This window comes from Notamacropus eugenii, chromosome 4 (genome assembly GCF_028372415.1).
Source record: "Notamacropus eugenii isolate mMacEug1 chromosome 4, mMacEug1.pri_v2, whole genome shotgun sequence".
Classification (NCBI taxonomy): Eukaryota; Metazoa; Chordata; class Mammalia; order Diprotodontia; family Macropodidae; genus Notamacropus; species Notamacropus eugenii.
The window spans coordinates 461403311-461416545 of NC_092875.1; the positions used below are offsets into that span (position 1 = coordinate 461403311).

The window sequence follows — 13235 nt, forward strand, 5'->3', positions numbered from 1 at the left end:
TGTAAGCCCAGAGAAAAAAGAGTGATGCAGGCTGCCTTGGGAAGCACATGCAGAGGACAGATGTGGGCAGCCACAGGAAGCAGAGAAGAGCAGTGACGATCAGTGACTCCTTGCTGAGGAATATCAAGTCAACTGTCTGTTTACCTCATCAGTTGACACTTAGAATCTGCCCAGATGTGAATCTGGGATGTAATATAGAGCAGCCTAAGAACTTTCAAACCTGAGAAGACCTGTACTCCCCAGGATTCATGTGGAAATAAATTATGTCAGTGGAATCAACTCAGGAAGTATTACTAAGGATTGTGAAGCTCCTTACAAGGAATGGAGCCCATATGATAAGAGTTAGTTTAAAAAACATTTGGCTAATGTCTTGTGAATCTTATTAAGAGGGCTTTAAACCGAAAAAGTTTAAGGAAAAATCACCTTCAACAGATGTGATAAGCCAGGTACTGCAATATAGGTAACCATATAAATGAAAGAATAACGAAAGAGGCCTAATGGTTAATTCCTGGGAGACCGTATCCAAAGAGTCAGGTGAATGTGTAATGTTACACAGCAATCCATGACATGTTAAAAGACACAGATAAAGTCCTCCAGTACTTCCAGGTTGGGCATATCCTACATTGAAAATGTATAGGTAGACATACGTAGGAATTATGAGATATGAAGCCATGGAAACGCTTTATAACATTATAAAGATACTTACACTGACAAGATCACAGAAGCATTTATATTCCTACATATGTGTGTGTGTTCATCCTTCATTGCCCAAGAAGACCATGACATCAGAGGAATGATGACATGACTTGCACTTGACTTTGTTTTGAGTGACAGAGGGCTGTGCAGGTCACCAGCCTCACTTCTCCTCCAGAGCCATCTGAATCCAGTGACCAGATATTCATCAGGATGACTGGAGATGACCCAGGATGAGGCAACTGGGATTAAGTGACTTGCCCAAGGTCACACAGTTAGTGAGTGTCAAGTGTCTGAGATGAGATTTGAACTCAGGTCCTCCTGATAAAGCACTGGTGCTCTATTCACTACACCACCTAGCTGCCCCTCTATTCCGACATATACATAGCATGGGAATTATAGTTTCATTGGTACTTGAAAAACACCACCACATTCCCAACATGTTTTCATCCAGCTGTTACTAGAAGATCTCCAGTGAGGAGGAACTAATTCTACTTTTGTTTAATTCTGAGGATTTTTTTTGTTACATCACATCTGTCAGTCATATTAATTGTGTGTGTGTGTGTGTGTGTATATGTGTATATATATATATACATACACACGTGTGTATATTTATCAGCATCCATATATCAGTCACATGCATTTATTAAGCACTTTCTACTACATGTGCTAAGTTCTGGAAAAACCAAGGACAAAAAACATCCCTGTCCTTAGGAGGCATACATTAGAATGAGGGAGACAATCTATAAATAGCTAGGTATAAACAAGATATGAACGAAGTAGATGAACATAATCTGAAAGAGGAAAACACCATCAGCTGGGGGAATGGGAAAGGACTTCTGCAGAAAGTAGAAATAAAGCTGACTCTCCCAGGATCCCAGGAAATCTAAGAGGTAGAAGTGAGGGGATGGCAATTTCATGAAGGATAGCCAATGCAAAGGCACAAAGATGGGAGACGAAGTGTTATGTTTGAGGAACAGTCAGCCAGTGTCACTGTATCACAGAGTGCATGGAAAGGAATAAGGAGCAAGAAGACTGGAAAGGTAGAAAGGGATAAGACTAGATAAAAGACTGTATTTCATTCTGCATCTCACTTAGTGGGGGGCGTTACAAGGTCAGGCCTAGTGCTCTATCCACTGCAGCATCTAGCTGGTGCTAGCCTACAGTGACTATTATAAATAACCAGTTGAATTGAAAGTATCATAGAAATTTAGAATCATGACCTCAGAAGGTATTCATTCCATCTTGTCCATAACTGAACTCCCCTCCCCCACAAAAACACAAGGTCATACAAGCTCCATCTAAAGGTCTCCAGAAATCAGGAAGTGGCCCCCAAAGCAGCCCACAACATTTTTTGACAGCTCTAATAGCAGGGAATTATTCATCATACAACAGCAAAAATCTATCTGTCTGCATGCAACTTTTTACCCAGTGTTCTTTGTAGCATGCACCTAATTAATCCCTCTTACACATAAGAGCACTTCAAAATACTGTGTCCTCCAACCAAATTTTTTTTTCTCCTCTGATCTAAACATCACTAGCTTCTTCAATCAATCCTTATGAGGTCTGCCTGAGTCCCTTTACCATCCTGATACGCTTAGCAAACTTGTCAGTGCTATAAGCACTCCTCTAATAAGTAAGCTCAGACAGTACATCCAAATAGATATCTTTAGGCTGAAGCTGAAACTGAGTTTCATCATGACTACCTTCTATGGGCTTGACATCCACACAATCTTCAACCACTAACCAACATAAAGGTTCTCACAGTCACCACAAGATATAAGAGGAGAGGAAGTCAGGCTCCATCACTATAGGTGTGGGAGTTATACTGCTGTTCCTACGCCCATCCAACTTTTCCACCTTCACCGTCACATCATTCACTATTTACACATCAAGTATACTGCACAGGCATCTTAGTATTGGAAGGACAGACAGCAACAGAACCAGGTGAAGTCTTACAGTGGCAAAGCAAAACCTGGTCTGATTTCTTGGGTGGCTGTCTCTTTGTACCCTTATTTGTTTCCTTATACTATGTATGTTTGTGGGGAAATCTTTTCTATCTGGGTTTAATCTGAGCTGTCCAAGGACTTGGGCACACACATATAAAAAAAAAAAAATCATTAAAAGAACTGTGCTCTTGATAAAATCTCTTGAGCCAATCCCTATTTTTTTCAGGTATGCCTGTGTCAGAAATCACGGTTTCCTGAAAATCAGAGGCCACAACCATGATGACTTTCCAAAAAATATGATGCTCATGACTAAATAGTATACTCCAAAAATGATCTGATCATATTACAGTGGAACAAAGATTTCAGGACATAGATCCATAAAATCACCTAAGGATCATCTATACCAGGAGTTATTAGCCTTAGGTTTGTGGAATTTTTTTAATTTTGATAACTGAATTTCAAGATTTCCTTTACAATCCTATAAACTGTACCTCAGAAGAGTATCTATACACATCAAACACTAAAAAGTATTGAAACATTCTAATACAGTCTAGGGCAGCTAGCTGGAGCAGTGGAGAGAGAGCTGGGTCTGGAAGACTCGGCTTCCTGAGTTCAGATCACTTAACTCTGTTTGCCTCAGTTTTCCCTCTGTAAAATGAACTATAGAGGAAACGGCAAACCACTTCAGTATCTTTTCCAAGAAAACCCCAAATGGGGTCATGGAGAGTAAGACCCACCTGGAAAAAGACTGAACAACAACAAGATAGTCTAACCTCTTCACTTTAAAGATAAGGAAAAAAGCACAGAAAGGTTAAGAGACATGTCAAAGTCACACAGGGCTGGGACTACCATCTCTATTGGTCAGTGAGGGGACAAAGAAAAACTCATAGCAGTAAGGAAAAAAGGAGAGGAAATAAAGAAGGCAAGAAGAGAAAAAAAGAATAAGAAGGAAGAAAAAGGTTTATCCTAGAGATGTAGCAGGAAAACGCCAAGTAAGAACTTACAAATTTTCTTAAGTGAGGTGTAAATGAAACAACTCAACTTTGACCTATTTAAACAAGCAATTAACAATGAAAAGTAACTTATAGAAAGAATAAAAGACAAAAAGACAATATTAATTTCACATAGAATTTTAATTAATGTAAACCAATTGTCATAACAATGAGATCAAAAACATCTAAAAAGTGCCTTAGCTAACAAACACTTGACTTATTTACAAAGTGGAGACAGATGGCAGCCAAAGTTAATACTTGATTAGAATATAAAATTATTTGTAAAATATTACAGAGAAGGATGATGGAAAATTACAAGCAGTAGCACCCCATAAAACAGAAAAGCAATGAAGGGTAAAACCAATTTAAAGAAAGCATGGGAAAAAATATCCAACTGGGCAAAGCAATCCCAAGGGGTTTTAAGTATGAAAATGGAAGGAAGATTAAGAAACAAAACCCAGAAGAAAAAAGAGAAAATGTTTGCAATGATTTTAATAAAAAGTTGTTTTTTTTGTTTTTGTTTTTGTTTTTTACCATTAATGACAGTAAACATCACACTTAAGACATTAATATTACTGCCCTAGATGGGGAGAAACAATGGTACTAAAGAGAATAAAGATGGAAAAAATCAATTTGACCAAGTATACCTAAAGAAGATTTTTGCTAAAGGTGATATCATTTTTAAAGATGGGGAAGATACCAAAATCTTGGGAAAATATTGAATCTTTTTATATGCCCCCCAAAAAGGCAACTAAGAATCTCAATAATATGTCTTTCTCATTTATATAAAATTTTATGAGTATCATTTACATACACACATTGAAAGCCTCCTCACTGCGGACATAAGTATACAAAAGGTAGGTTTTTGCAAGTGATATTTTGGAGTATACCAAATCTTTACTGTCACACAATTAACTAACAGACATAGATTGCATAAAATTCCATTGTGCTTAGTGTATGTTGCTTATTAAAAAAAATTTTTTTTGGTCTGGTAGAACAAAACACCTCTTACAGTCAAGTATCTCTCAATCAAAAATCAAAATTAGTCAAAAACTCCCTGAAAACAGAAATAACCTTTTTCTCAGACCCTATGGTCATAAATATCAGGTAATCCAGAACACAGAGAGGTTCATTTTTGCCAAAGGCATTCAGTATAGTGACAGAGGAGATTCAAAATCCACGTTAAAGAGGACTTACCGATGATCGGTGAGGTCACACTGAGGTTTGTTCCTCTTTGAGGATAACATTGTGCGGACCCTTTGTGGGTGGTTAGGCTAAATTCTTTTTGAGTGATTACTCTTATCTTACATAAGGCTCTGTAATATTCTGGGGGTTTGATGCAACCAGCAAGATGCCATCCTCAGTATGACCTCACCACATGATGGATAAGCTTCTATAGGATGGATAGATATCAACACCATAATATAACATTGGTTGTGTACGTTTACATGTATAAGCACACAGACATTATTATTACAGCCATCAATACATAGATATATATTGACTGGCTATAATTAGATATGTATATGCACATATCCATAAAGGTATATATGTATGCATATACCTATGTGATAATAATATATATGTATCTATATGTATATATTGATACTGGCTATAATAATTTGATCCAGATATTTAACTGAGGTAATTAATTCCCTCAACAACATGACCAAAAGATCACAAAAAGTGCCTTAGCAAATATCTGACTTGCCAAATAGAGAGATAGCTGCCAAAGGCAACACTATTAGGATGTAAATTCATCCATTAACCCTTAAAAAGAAGGAAGATGGACAACTATGAACAATACTGTCTCATAAAGCAAAAAGAAGCAGCAGAGGGCAAAATTACTTTAAAAGAAAGCTTAGCAAGATAGCCAACTAAGCAAAGTCATCCCAAGGGCATTCAAGGATAAAAACAGAAGGAGTTGGTGCATCACAGTCACAGAAGTCTTAGAAACAAAGAAGAAATGGCACTACAGTGAACAAAGATTGAACACGTATCTACAGAGGAGATCCTTGCTGGAGCTGATACAATGATGAGACAAATAAATAATATATCTGAAGAAGAACACACCAAAACCTATGGAAAGAATTTCAGACCTTGTTAACACTTTTAAAAAGTTTACTGAGAGAAACCCTGACCTACAGGCCTTCCCTCCCATAAATACAACATTTGTACAATTGTCATATATACACAAATCAAGGCCATCCTTGAATAAGCAGAGGACAAGGAAGCATTCACAAACGATATTCAAAATATCCTATCTTTACCATCTCACAATGAACTAAAAGATGTAGAGAATACAAGATCCTATTGTGTTTATTAACCAACGACATGAAAAAGCAATTGATTCAGTAGAACAAAAAGCTGCTGGCCAACCTCTTTTAAAGCAAAGTATTCAAAATTCCTTGAAGATGTCACAATTGAAACGGCACTGATCAGTCATCCTCTGATAATAAACACTAGGCCAGGAGAAAACAAGGAGATGTATTTGCACTGTGACCCAGTTCAGGGTCAAGATCAAAGAAGAATTCATTCCCTGTATGGTAAAAGCCTCCAAATGCTCTTGTTTGTGGATGACATGGGGCTGATTGTATCAAGCTCCACATTCTAATGAAGGAGGTATCATGTATATAAATAGATTCATATGGGATATCCACATGAGAGCAGATGGAAAAAACCTTAGAAGGGAAAAGTAGGAAGGAACACATGAGAAAGATGTCTTGCTGAGTCTTGAAATAACACACTGATTCTAAGATTTGGAAGTGAGGAGGGGGGACATTCCTGGCACGAGGACCAACCAGCCTGTGCAAAGGCATTAAGGTGAAGGATACTGGGTAAGGAACAGCAAGTAGGCTGAGCCATAGGGTGTGTCCACAGCAGTAGCATGAAAGAAGACTGGATAGACAGATTTGTCAGGTTATGAAGAGTTTGAAATGACAGAGGGATTTCGAGTTGATCCTAGGGCTAATCGGGAGCTTCTCCATGTGCCTTTACGCTTCGAGCGTGCACCTTTTAAGCCATAAATTATTAGGTGTTGCTTTCTGCTACTGCCTTCCACTGTGTTAATTAGATTCACATCCATAGTTCTCAGCAAAGAGGGGGTGAACTATGGCAGCCAAATGAAGCACATGTTGTGAACAATGGCCAGTGAGCTGGTTGGTTTTGTTTAATTCTGCTTCCTCGTTAGAAGGCAGGTTTCTATTCCACAGGAAGTGCTGCAAAGTGATAATGGTGTCCAAAAAATAAAGTATCAATAAAACATTTAAGAAAAAAAAAATAATCAGCACACCGACTCAGCCCTGTGATACCCTGGCCATTCTCCAGGGCTTTTCAAATATCACCTAATGAACTGCTGTCACGTCTCTAAGTTCTTTCCATACCTTAGTCTGTAGATTATCCAGCCCTTGTGGCATGAACTCACTGATATCAGCTAGATGCTCTCTTACCACCTCTTTTTCTTTACCTTGGGTTTCAATTCCCTCTTAATTATTTTTGTTTTAAATTCTAAAAGCCATTCTCCTTGATAGAGAAAACAAAACCAAAAGAAGAGCTGAGTAGTTCTGTGTTTTCTTGGTTGTACATTACTTTTCTATTTGCCCTGGGTATCATTCCTACTCCTTCTCTGATGTCCTCGAGCTCCCAACATTACTTCAAAAAGCTGTTCTTGTTGTTCAGTCATCTGACCCTTTGTGACCCCAGTTTGGGGTTTTCTTGGCAAAGCTACAGGAGTGGTTTGTGATTTCCTTCTCTAGCTCATTTTACAGATGAGGAAACTGAGGCAAACAGGGTGAAGTGACTTGCTCAGGGTCACAAAACAGAAAGTGTGTGCGGCCACATTTGAACTCAGGCCTTCATGGTCCCACATTCTGCACTTCATCCACTACACCACCTAGCTACTAACCGTTAATTGCAAAGCCCTCTCTTGGTCAGGCTTTTAGAGCTCCTGACTTGTTACAAGAGGCCTGCTAAAACCAAAGTTGACTGAAGAGTCTGCTTTGCATAGTTATCAGTATCTTGAAAGTGCTCCCTCTTTTCTTCCTTCCTGGAATCATTTGTATTGGAACATCAGAATTTCCCTTTTGACTCTGCTTCCTCTATAAAATCTTAGGCCAAGCTAGAATGTCAAGTCAACAAGCCTTCGTTCCCTAAGACCTTACTATGAGGCTAGATTAAACAATGGGAACACAAACACAAGCCTTTGCCCTCCAGGAGCTTCTTATTCTGAAGAGGGAAGACAGAGCATCAAAGGGATCCGAAAGAGGAGGAGATGGGGGGGGGGGGGTGTGGGAGGGCACTGCTATCTTCTCTCTAGACAGATCTCCACCAACTACTCTTCACACTCATTTTCATAGATCACAGATTTGGAAACCTGAAGCGAAGTTGAGGCTATTTAGCGTAGCCCTCTGATTTTATACATGAGAAAACACAAGCCTAGAGAGATGAAATAATTTGCCTGAGGTCACACAGGCTGGAAGTGTCAGAGGGGGGATTCTGAACTAGAATCAATGCTCTTTTCACCATTCCAAGGCCACACTATATGCTCCTCATATATGTACATCTCCTATGGCTTCTGGAGTACTTTTAATCTGATCTGGCCCTTTCCCTAATACAGGTCAGAACACAGCAGGGCCATCAAGCCCCAAGGAATAAAAGGCAGAACAAATCAGCTATTTACCAGACCAAAAAATAAGATTACCAGAGGCGATCTGGTGACCTTATTTTTTTGAGCCATGGGACACATACATATGTGTATATGTCAATAGCTTACTTAACTCACAGAGTGTCTGAAAGTATTACTATAATTTCAAAGCTGGCAAAAGCATCTTGGTCTCCCTGAAGAGAAATAACTACAAATAAATATGTAATAATATTATTTATATTTCTCATATTAGTATATTTATCATCAGCCTCTAAAGTTTTTACCGTTAAACACAAGAGATTTCATTCTATTTCTACTCTGCCTTGCAATAATTTTCAGTAACATTTTGCTTTCAAAATTTTCCAACTAACCAAGTTGGAGTTTTCAATTTTGAGTTCACAGATGGGAGAACTTCATGTGTGCCCTCATACTTTTTTATTATATTATACAATGCTGTAATAGTTCCCGAAGAGAACTCTCCTCCTTATTTGTGCCTGAGGACCAACCAACTGAAGATATAGCTGATTGAAAAGGATCCAGGGACCCACTATAAAGAAATATCTTCTCCTCTTTATCTTATTTCCAATTTAGGTTTGTGGAGGAAGAGTTCCCAGTGTTCTGTCTCCACAGGGTCAAGAACATGAAGTTTTATCTTTACTTATCTAATGTCTCAGATAAGATGATTTTAAAAAGCATTTTAAGTGATGAAATGACACCAATTCTGCCCTTTTCAAACCTACTTTCTGCATTTGTGATGTGAAAATCATAACTTTACATAAATTAATTGGCCTTATTTTAATTCTGATTATTTTATGGGACTTATTTATATAATTTGTAATTGCAAAGCTGAAAAAATTGTCAGTGCAGATGAGAAAAATTATTAGAATTAATGAAAGCACCACTTCAAGTTTGAATATCTTATCTTTGCAGGGCAGCAGACAACTCCCCCACTTTTTAGCTACTACTTAATCGGGAATTTACAAATGCTAAATGACCTGTGGGAGAACTATCTTTCTCTGAATACAGTAGAGATATATTAAAAATAAGAGCAAAAATATTAAAAATTGAATACAAGGGCATGATAGTTCAAATATAATCTTTTTCTTACCATAAGCCATATAGAGGAAAGGCAGGCTTAACTCATTATATGCTTTGATGCGTTAGTTTAAAAAATAGAGGAGGAAAGAGAAGAAAGTAAAACTATGATCACTAAATGACAAACTGTATTTTAGGCTCCACTGAAAGGTTCACATATTTAAGTATTTTATCCCCTAGGAAATCTACACACACAGGGTGAATCTCTCATCAGGGCAGCTCATGGAGCACTTATGAAAATGAAAGCAACAAAATTATTTCATTTCAAATTCATAAGTAACCTAAATGAGAGAATTGGATTAGATGACCTGTAAGGTTATTTCTAAAGGCAGCTAGGTAGTGTAGTGGATAGAGTACCAGGCCTGCAGTCAGGAGGACCTGAATTCAAGTCTGGCCTCAGATACTTACTAGCTGTGTGACCCAGGCAAGTCATTTCACCCTGTTTGCCTCAATTTTCCCATCTATATAATGAGCTGGAGAAGGAAATGGCAAACCACCTCAGTATCTTTGCCAAGAAAACCCCAAATGAGATCAAAAAGAGTCTGACTGAAACAAGGTTCCTTCTAGTTGATCCTATCTTATAAGATTGTTTTAAATGTGGTCTTCAGAGAACAAATGAAATAAGAGCAGTAATAATTTTAAAAGTCTTTAAAAAATAGATACATCAGGGTAACAAGTCATCTCATCACTGTGGGGCAGTAGAGAGAAGGCCAGCCCTGGTGAGGTGGACCTGGATTCCCATTTCAGACACATAATGAAAATATGATCCCATGCAAATCAAACTCTCAGTGTTGTAAGCAACTCTCTACATTGCAGAACAAACAGCTGTTGATCTAAACTAGGTAGAGGGAATTTCATCTCTGTTAAGTATCATAGATTAGACTCTGTCCGTCCCCCCAAAAAAACTAAAACACCTGACTTTACATGTACTAGTCAATACCATCCCACTCAATATTTCTTCTAGAAGTAAACGTCACTAGATTGTCCTCAGGACCAGTCCAACCCCAACCATCTCAAGCTCTCTCTTCCACAGCCCAGGTATAGAGGATTAGGTCAGTCATGAGTTTATTAATAAATATTCTGCTATGAAGCAAATTTAAATTTGCTTTAAAATCTTGTATAATATGACCAGTTTTCTTTTTTCCTCCTCGATTTTTTAAACTAATGCATCAAAGCATATAATATGGCAGTTTTCAACCAAAAAAATCAAAGTTTTCTCTACTTAGATGGAAAAATGCTCTACATCACTATTGAGTAGAGAAATACAATTTAAAATAACTGAGGTACCAACTCATACCTATCAAACTGACTAATATGACAGAAAAGCAAAATGATAAATGTTGGAGGGGATGCAGGAAAACTGGGACGCTACTGCACTGCTGGCAAAGTTGGGAACTGATCCAACCATGATGGAGAATAATTTGGAACTATGCTCAAAAGACTATACCCTTTGCATACCCTTTGATCCAGCATCTAGGTCTATATCTCAGAAAGATAAAAAGGAGAGAGTGGAGGACCTATTTGTACAAAAATATTTATAGCAGCTCTTTTTGTGGTGTTCAAGAACTGGAAATTATGGGGATGTCTATCAACTGGGGAATGGCTGAACAAGATATCATATATGATCGTTAATGGAGTATTACTGGGTTATAATAAATGACAAACAAGACAATTTCAGGAAAAGCTGTATTTAACATGAACCAATGCAGAATGAAGTGAGCAGAACCAGGAGAACAGTGCACTCAGTAAATGCAATATTGTCTGATGATCACCTGTGACTGACTTAGCTACTCATAGCCATACAATGATCCAAGTCCATTTCAAACGACTCATGACAAAAAAAGTCATCCACCTCCAGAGAAAGAACTGACAGTCTGAATGCAGATCCAATGCTCTTTTTCACTTTCTTTCCTTCTTTCATCTTCTGTTGTTCAAGTTTTCTTCCACAAAATGACTAATATGGAAATATATTTTACATTATTGGACATGTATAACCTGTATCAGATTGCTTACTGTCTCAGAGAGGGGGAAGAAGAGAAAGAGAAGGATTGAATTGGAACTCAAAACTTAAAAAAAAAAAACCATGATGTTAAAATTTGTTTTTTTATATATAATTGGTGGTTAATATTTTTAAAATCCTGTTTAAATTCTGGGTTTTTAATTTTTTTCTCTTTTTTTAATTCTTTTTGTCACCTTGAGACATAGGTGGCAATAAGACAGGAGTGGCTGAAAAGGACCAAGCCTGGGAATGCAGCCAAGCAGAAGGACGGCAGAGAAGAAGTTGAGCAGAATGGGTAAGTACTGGAATGAAATGCTGAATGAAAAAAATCATGGCATCATAGGGCAGACTGATGAGAATACTTGCCCAGAATGTGCTGGCATACCTGGTCCAAGGTTCACACACAACTAGGCAAGCAATGTCTAAAGTCTAGTCAACAGGAGCAGCACTAGTAATAAACTGACCCTACCGCAAAATCTGCTCACTTCCCTGTCCTAATTTTATATTACCCCTAAGGTACAAGAAAGTCAGGAAACACACACAGATTAACTATATGCAGAAAGAGATCAAAGGATATAGTTACCTCTGACTGGCAGAAACACTGAGATTACGTCAAATTCTTCTGGGAAAAAAAATAAGCTCAGAGGAAACTAAAACCTTTGGTATATGATTTGAGCAGCAAGCTACTAAAAAAGGTTAGCCAGAAGAATGATAACCTTCAGCTAAAACTGGCAGCCAAGTAAGTCCTACCAGGCAGGACTGAACAAAGCCCTGAAATCATGCACCAGTTCTAGTAAGAAAGTAACCCCAAAATATGATTCACTGTGAGTGAGAGAAAAAGATGCAAATAAAAATCTGGGACTAAATCCTAGCTTAGCTTAATTTGTCATTGATAAGAGTTAAGGAGGAAGTGAGAAAGGTCATGATTTGTTGCTAGGTGTTTATTTAAGTTTGCTCTACAATATCATCTTTAAATACTAGACTTATGAATGTTTGCTCTGCTTAGCATTTTTAATAAATTCAGTTTTTATAAATAATGAGTAGAACATTCAAATAAGGCAGGTACCTTCTGCTTCAAAACATTTAAATATGTGAATCAGGGCATTTACTATAACCTATTGGTAGTAAAACTTAAAAAGAGAAAAAAATACCAAAGGGGAAAATACAACCTTTTTAAGTACTGAATTGGCAAATTTTTTTTTTTTTTGCTGTGATGGTTTCATAATTTTATTTTTTTAATTTAAAATTTTTATTTTTTAAGTTATATGTAAAAGCAATTACATTTTTTTTATTTTGAGCTCCACATTCTCTCCCTCCCTCCTTCACCTTTCCCCTCCTTGAGAAGACAAGCAATTTGACATAGATTATACATGTACAATCATGAAAAACATATTTCCATATTAGTAATGTTATAAAAGAAAGCATAAATCCTACCAAAAAAACACTAAGAAAAATAAAGCTTAAAAAAAAAACTTCAATCTGCACTCAGACTTCATCAATTTTTTCTCTGGAGATGGATACCATTTTCTATCATAAGTCCTTCGGAATTGTCTAGGTCACCGTATGGCTGAGGATAGCTAAGTCATTCAAAGTTGATCATTATACAATATTGTTGTTACTGTGTATAATATTTTCCTGGTTCTGCTCACTTCCCCTTTGCATCAATTCACGTAAGTCTTGCCAGGTTTTTCTGAAAGCATCCTGCTCACTGTTTTTTATAGCACAATAGTATTCCATCACAATCGTATGCCACAATTTGTTTAACCATTCCCCAATTGATGGACATCTCTTTAATTTCCACAAAAAGCTATAAAAATATTTTTGTACATATAGGTTCTTTTCCTCTTTGTTTTCATCTTTTTGAG

The 13235-nt window shown here is 37.3% G+C and overlaps 1 protein-coding gene across 9 annotated transcripts in view; it reads right to left on the reverse strand.

Annotated features, from left to right (window-relative positions):
- Nucleotides 1-13235, reverse strand: part of ATG10 (autophagy related 10) — a 366598-nt gene that overhangs the window by 255492 nt on the left and 97871 nt on the right. The gene's annotated exons all lie outside the window — the stretch shown is intronic.